Consider the following 7660-nt stretch of genomic DNA (forward strand, 5'->3'; position numbering starts at 1 on the left):
AAAATACTCTTTTCTGCTGAAGGCTAATTGGTAATACATAAAATGAAAAATAATTTTCTTGCAAAATAAGTTTACGAATCATCACCGACTATACTTTCCTTTTGGAGAGTACTATTGCATACTAATAAAGGCTCCGAAAAGTCCTGCAATAAAGAAACATGCTTGACCAGGTGCAGTGGCTCATGCCTGTAATCCCAGCACTTTGGGTGGCTGAGGCAGGAAGATTGCTTGGGCTCAGGAGTTCAAGACCAGCTTGGTCAGCATCGCGAAATCCCGTCTCTACAGAAAATACAAAAATTACCTGGACATGGTGGTGTACACCTATAGTCCCAGCTACTTGGGGTGGGGCTGAGGTGGGAGGATCCCTTGAACCCTGGAAGTTGAGACTGCAGTGAGCCATGATCATGCCACTGCCTTCTGGCCTGGGCAACACAGTGAGACCCTATTAAAAAAAAAAGTCAAACTATCAAACACTTCATTAGAAGGAATTTATCTTCTGGAAGCTTTTCTAAAAGGAATTGTAGAAATTGTATTGTATAATGAGTTTTGGAAATAAAATATTAGACTGAAAACATTTGAACATTTTTGTATAATTGGATTATGATTTCTTTATTTTCGTTTTTTGAGATGGAGTCTCGGCTTACTGCAGTCTCCACCTCCTGGGTTCAAGCGATTCTTCCTCAGCCTCCTGAATAGTTGGGATGACAGGTGTGTGCCACCATGCCTGGCTAATTTTTGTATTTTTAATAGAGAGGGGGTTTCGCCATGTTGGCCAGGCTGGTCTGGAACTCCTGACCTTGTGATTTGCCCTCCTCAGCCTCCCAAAGTGCTGGGATTACAGGCATAAGTCACCATGCCCGGCCACAAAGTGTTTCAATTTGGTAGGTGATGGGATTAAAAAAAAATCACTAGGTGAGAGTATCCAGTAGCATGGGTTTAGTTGTTTTTTTCTTTTTTTTTTTTAGCCTATATGGAAATGAGAACTTTTTGAATATTTACACCTGTTTGATTACTATTTTTATTATAATTTTTGTCAAATGTCTGCTTTTTGTGTTTTTGATGTTTGTCTTTTCTCAGATGTCTCCAGGAAAGAATGGAAGTGAACAGGAGGAGAAAATATAAATCATAATATTTTAGAATAAGGCTGATACCTGTAAAATTTGTCATATTTAATGCAGAGTGTCTACCATTCCTTTTAGCCTGTGAAATTAGAAATTGACTCTCATAGTTATTGAACATCTGCAACATGTAGGGCTGACAAAGGATCCAAAGTTGATTAAATCATGGTCCCTGCAGGGAGATAGGCATCGGACAGACCACTGTCATAAATACTGAAATAGGTGCATAAGCAAAGGACAGTGTGAGATCTAATTTCAGCTCTGATATGTACTACTTTCATCTCTGCTAATCTCACAGCTGTGCATGGTATGCAACTCCGCTCCTCTCCTGACTTTGTGCTTAGGTATCCAGGGGTACTTAATTACCCTGGGTATTAAGTAAGGGGTGTGTGCCCTGTTGCTACATACTAGTACATGGAGTCATGGGAGAAGCAGCGTCACAATCCTAGACAGACTAATAGAGGGTGATGATGAAACATTTAGTACTTGTGTTCTTGGCTAGTACAGTTTTTGGCCTTGAGAGCACAACATCTCTGTTCCAGCCAAAGTTTAGGCAAGGGTCACAGGCAGGCCAAGGACCCTAGGGGTGTGGGTACAATTTTGAGATATCTCTGAATGATACAGTCCTGAAAACAGATTTTGAGGAGCTGAGAGGGAGAGTTACACTTATTTTCTGCACTGAAAAACTTCCTTCTGCTCTTTCAATTAGTGAAACACATTTTTTTTTGAAATGCATTTCAAGTCTCCCTTCCCAGTTGAATTCCTCTTGCACTGTATTTCTTCTATGCTTTTATTGAATAAGCCAGCTGAAAGCTGAGCCTAGGCAAATTATTATCTTAGTGGTTAAGTAATTCTCTTCTGTCTTTAGCGATAGTCTGCTGTGTCTTTTATTTAAAAGCTGTTTAATTTATTGAGCTTCAGATATGATTATGCATAAATCTCGTTAAGAAGCTCCATTATTGCACCTTCACCTTCCTCTTTTTCTTCTTTTATTTGTTTTGTTTTGAGATGGGGTCTGGCTATATTGTGCCAAATTCCTGGCCTCAAGCAGTCCTCCTGCCTCAGCCTCCTAAAGTGCTGGGATTACAGCCATGAGCCATAGTGCCTGGCCATACCTTACTCTTCTAAGCTTAAGGACTTTTCCTCATTGTTAACACAATGATAAAGGTAAATCTTTTCCCCCACTTCAAGAAACTCTGTTATTCTGATCACTGAATTTCAGTGGAGAATATAGAGTTACCCTTCTACTCTAGTTTTGTCCTCTGACAGCAGTAGTGTTAGAGCCACAGCATAGAAGGTTAGGACAAGAAAATACAAGAATAATGGCTTGTTTGCTTTTTTTTAATCAGCTGTGCTTTTGTCGCTCTAGCCATAGGACAAACGCGCGCCCTCAGACCCTGGGACTTGGTCTGACTGAGATATTAGCAATTTTTATTTTAGCCTCTTGTAAATACCATGGGATTGTTTGACTTTTTCTTTTTTTCTTTACAAATTCTTTGGGAAAGAAGATCGTTTGACGTTTAAGAGGCACCAGCCTTACTTTTGGGCATCTGATTTCCAGGGATTATGATGCTGTTAGATTTAAATCGGTTCATAGTTTTGATAGTAATTGTGATTGATATTAGTAATTATGTAATTTTAGTGACTCAAGAAGAATTCTACTCTAATTGCCTTATGACACTGGGACATTTTAAATGATTACCAAGAAAAGTCAGCAAGCCTGAATAAAGGCCTGCATTTACCTGGGAGTGAGTCATAAACACCACAAATATGTAGAGGCGGAGGCTTGTCCTTTTGGCATTATTCCCTTAGAGGTTGATGCTGGCATGACTCGGCATTGTTGGCCACAAAGTGCACGCAGCCATCGCAAGTCCTGCACTGTGCCCTGCTCCAACAGCACCACACAGGAAGACTGTGATCGCATGGCTGGCTGTTGATTTAGCCCCTGTGCTAAATTTCTCTCAGCCTTGTATCTCATGTCCCCAAGTCTCTGCCCCTTTGTCCACCTAAATGCTCAAAAAGGACAAGGTGCTAAGGTGACAGACAGTTCTATTGCTATGCCTATTCAGAGAGAATTCAGGTTGCCTAACATGGCCCTCTAATTTTACTTTGGGAATTTTTTTCTGTGAAGCAATTGAGTAGCCAGTTGAAATCCTGTGTATATTGGTTACATGAACATTAATAACATCTTATACATTCACAGAAAATATGGGATCTTATTTTGTGACAGAAGTTTGAGGAATATCAAGTCAGGTGGGTTCATGCATGCCTGTAGTCCCAGATACTTGGGAGGCTGAAGTGGAAGAATCTCGAGTTTGAGCCTACCCAGGGCAAAATATTGAGACCCATAAAAAAAGGAATTTGAGGAGTATTTTTATATACTTATTTTGTCTTGGGCAAGCTATTTTTGATAGTTTAAATTAGTTTTTTTTAAAAAAGAAAAAGGCAGCCCAACAGAAAAATGAACAAAAGCCTTCAACAGGCCCCTCACAAAAGAGGCGCTCCAAGTAATGAATCCATATAAGAAAAGGTGCTCAAACTTACTGGTCATGAGGGAAATAAAAATCAAGCCACTCTATCGAAATGTCGGCACCACAAGAGCAGAGATTTTTGTTTATCCATGGACATATTATTGATCTGAAAGAGCCACCCATCATGGAGCCCACAGAATGTCAACACTGACCCCACACACTCCCATTGTTGTCCCCATAGACTCTCATCCCTTGCTCGGATCCCCAGATCCATTCATCCCACGGACCAGCATCCCTCGCCCTACAGACCACCCCTCACTCGCCCCAGACTCCCTTCACCCATCCCATAGAAGCCCCATCACTCACCCTACAGACATCATCAAACACCGCACAGATCCCCATCACCCTACAAACTTCCAATTGCATAACCCACATATTGTTACCCGTGGTCCCACAGACTCCCCTATCACTGTTCTCCACATCACTCAGTCCCCTCCTTAGCCCCTCCACTTGTCCCCATCCAACACTCATCACTTAGACCCCTGCACTCAGCCAGGCCCCACACCTCGGCTCTGCTCTCAAGCCAGGCTTGGCGCCCCACTGCCTGCCCAAATGCATTCAACATCCCCTGAAAGGCCATTTGCCTTCCAGTCCTCAAAAAAAAAAAAATATAAAATATAAAAAAAAAATTAGTTAACTTGATTTAATGGTATAAACTCTGTGAATACAAACCAGTATGTGTTGCCCTCAAGAATATGAAGTACAATGCATCTAATGGGGTTATCTTATTGATAAAATACAGGAACATGTCTAGCTACTTGTAGACAGCAATACAATCCAGTTATGTGGTTGGAGGGATTATAGATTGAGGCTTTCTTTTTTATTTTGCATGTTTGTATACCTATGTAATTATTATATATTAGTACATGAAATATATATTATTATTATTATTTTATTATTTTTACCATGAGATCTCTGTCACCCAGGCTAGAGTTCAGTGGCACAATCTTGGCTTACTGCAACCTCAGCTCCTGGATTTATTGATTTTTTTGAAGGGTTTTTTTATGTCTCTGTCTCCTTCAGTTCTGCTCTGATCTTAGTTATTTTTTATCTTCTGCTAGCTTTTGAGTTTTGTTGATCTTGCTCCTCTAGCTCTTTCAATTTTGATGACAAGGTGTCAATTTTAGATCTTTCCTTGCTTCTCATGTGGGCATTTATTGCTATAAATTTCCCTCTAGAAACAGCTTTAAATGTGTCCCAGAGATTCTGGTACGTTGTGTCTTTGTTCTCACTGGTTTCGAAGAACATCTTTATTTCTGCCTCATTTCATTGTTTATCCAGTTGTCATTCGGGAGCAAGTTGTTCAGTTTCCATGTAGTTGTGCAGTTTTGACTGAGTTTCTTAATCCTGAGTTCTAATTTGATTGCACTGTGGTCTGAGAGACTGTTATGATTTCCATTCTTTTGCATTTGCTGATGAGTGATTTACTTCCAATTATTTGGTCAATTTTAGAGTATGTGCGATGTGGTGCTGAGAAGAATGTATATTCTGTGGATTTGGGGTGGAGAGTTCTGTAGATGTCTGCTAGATTTGCTTGGTCCAGATCTTCATTCAAGTCCTGGATATCCGTGTTAATTTTCTGTCTTGTTGATCTCATATTGACAGTGGAGTGTTAAAGTCTCCCATTATTATTGTGTGGGAGTCTAAGTCTCATTGTAGGTCGTTAAGAACTTGTTTTATGTATCTGGGTGCTCCTGTATTGGGTGCATATATATTTAGGATGGTTAGCTATTCTTGTTGCATTGATCCTTTTACCATTATGTAATGCCCTTCTTTGTCTCTTTTGATCTTTGTTGGTTTAAAGTCTGTTTTATCAGAGACTAGGATTGCAACCCCTGAATTTTTTTGCTCTCCATTTGTTTGGTAAATCTTCCATCCCTTTATTTTGAGTCTATGTGTGTCTTTGCACATGAGATGGGTCTCCTGAATACAGCACACCAATGGATCTTGACTTTTTATCCAGTTTGCCAGCCTGTGTCTTTTGATTGGTGCATTTAGGCCACTTACATTTAAGGTTAATATTGTTATGTGTGAATTTGATCCTGCCATTTTGATGCTAGCTGGATGTTTTGCCCGTTAGTTGAAGCATTTTCTTCATTGTGTCGATGGTCTTTACCATTTGGTACATTTTTGCAGTGTCTGGTACTGGTTGTTCCTTTCCATGTTTAGTGCTTCTTTCAGGAGCTCTTGTAAGGCAGGTTTGGTGATGACGAAGTCTCTCAGCAATTGCTTGTCTGTAAAGGATTTTATTTCTCCTTCACTTATGAAGCTTAGTTTGGCTGGATATGAGATTCTGGGTTGAAAGTTTGTTTCTTTAAGGCTGTTGAATATTGGCCCCACTCTCTTCTGGCTTGTAGGGTTCCTGCCGAGAGATTTGCTGTGAGTCTAATGGGCTTCCCTTTGTGGGTGATCTGATCTTTCTCTCTGGCTGCCCTTAGCATTTTCTCCTTCATTTCAACCCTGGTGAATCTGATGATTATGTGCCTTGGGGTTGCTTTTCTTGAGGAGTATCTTTGTGGTGTTCTCTGTATTTTCTGGATTTAAATGTTGGCCTGCCTTGCTAGGCTGGGGAATTTCTCCTGGATAATATCCTGAAAAGTGTTTTCTGGCTTGGATTCATTCTCCTGGTCACATTCACATACACTGATATACCGTAGATTAGGTATTTTCATATAATCCCATATTTCTTGGAGGCTTTGTTCATTTCTTTTCACTCTTTTTTCTTTAATCTTGCCTTCTCATTTTATTTCATTGAGTTGATCTTCAATCTCTGATATCCTTTCTTCTGCTTGATTGATTTGGCTATTGAAAATTTTGTATGCTTCACAAAGTTCTTGTGCTGTTTTTCAGCTCCATCAAGTCATTTATATTCTTCCTTAAGCTGGTTATTCTAGTTAGCATTTTTTCTAGCCTTTTTTCAAGGTTTTTTGTTTCTTTGCATTGGGTTAGAACATGTTACTTTAGTTTGGAGATGTTTGTCTGAAGCCTGCTTCTGTCAATTCATCTCCACCTCCATTCTGTTTTGTTCCCTTGCTGGTGAGGAGTTGTGATTTTTGGAGGAGGAGAGGCATTCTGATCTTTTATGATTTCATCCTTTTTGTGCTGGTTTCTTACCATCTTCGTGATCTTTGAAGTTGGTGATTTTGGATGGTGTCTCTGAGTGGACATCCTTTCTACTGATGTTGAAGCTATTTCTTTTTGTTTTTTAGTGTTCCTTTTAACAGTCAGTCCCCTTTGCTGTAGGACTGCTGGAGGTCCACTCCAGACCTTGCGTGCCTGGGGATCACCTTGGGGGCTGCAGCACAGCAAGGATTGCTGCCTGATCTTTCTTCTGGTAGCTTTGTCCCAGAGGGGTACCCACCAGTTGTCAGGCAGAGCTCTCCTGAATGTGGCATCTTTTTGGTTATTCAGGATTCAGGGAGTCATTTGAGGAGGCATTCTGTCCCTTGCCTGCCTGCAGCGGTGCTGCTGGGCTGCCACGGGGTCAATCCAGCTGCTGTGTAAGCTTCCTCTGGCTTTTGTTTACACAGGTAAGATCAGCTATGGCAGACGCCCTTTCCCTCACTGAGCTCAATTATCCTGGATTGAGCTCAAACTGCTGTGCTGGGTGCCAAACTCTTGAGTGAGAGGGTTTCAGTTTGCCGGTCTTTGTAGGGGTGGGACCTGCCAAGCCATATCACCTGCCTCTCTGCTTTTAGCTCCCCCTCTTTCTCGGCATCAGGGAGTTCTGTCCGGCAGGTACGCTTGGCGCTGTTCCAAAACGTCCGACCAGATCTGTGCTGACAACCTGCAGCGTGGCAGGCCAGAGCTGCCACTCAGATCTGTGCTAGTAACTCATGGCCCTTTTCAGCCTGTCGGGGATCTCCTTGTCTGTGGGTTGCAAAGGTGATGGGGATGCGCAGTATCTGAACTGAAGTACCGAGGGGAAGAGTCCCTGATCCTCCGTCCAGTTGCACTTCCCGGGTGGGGCAGTGTCCTGCCCTGCCTCAGTTTGCTCTCCTTGGGCTACAC

General features: G+C 41.5%; 1 protein-coding gene across 1 annotated transcript in view; it reads left to right on the forward strand.

Moving 5' to 3' along the window:
• The window catches only part of GPAT3 (glycerol-3-phosphate acyltransferase 3), a 67318-nt gene that overhangs the window by 9224 nt on the left and 50434 nt on the right, over positions 1-7660 (forward strand). The window lies entirely within an intron of this gene.

This window comes from Cebus imitator, unplaced genomic scaffold (genome assembly GCF_001604975.1).
Source record: "Cebus imitator isolate Cc_AM_T3 unplaced genomic scaffold, Cebus_imitator-1.0 Scaffold64, whole genome shotgun sequence".
In the NCBI taxonomy this organism is placed as follows: Eukaryota; Metazoa; Chordata; class Mammalia; order Primates; family Cebidae; genus Cebus; species Cebus imitator.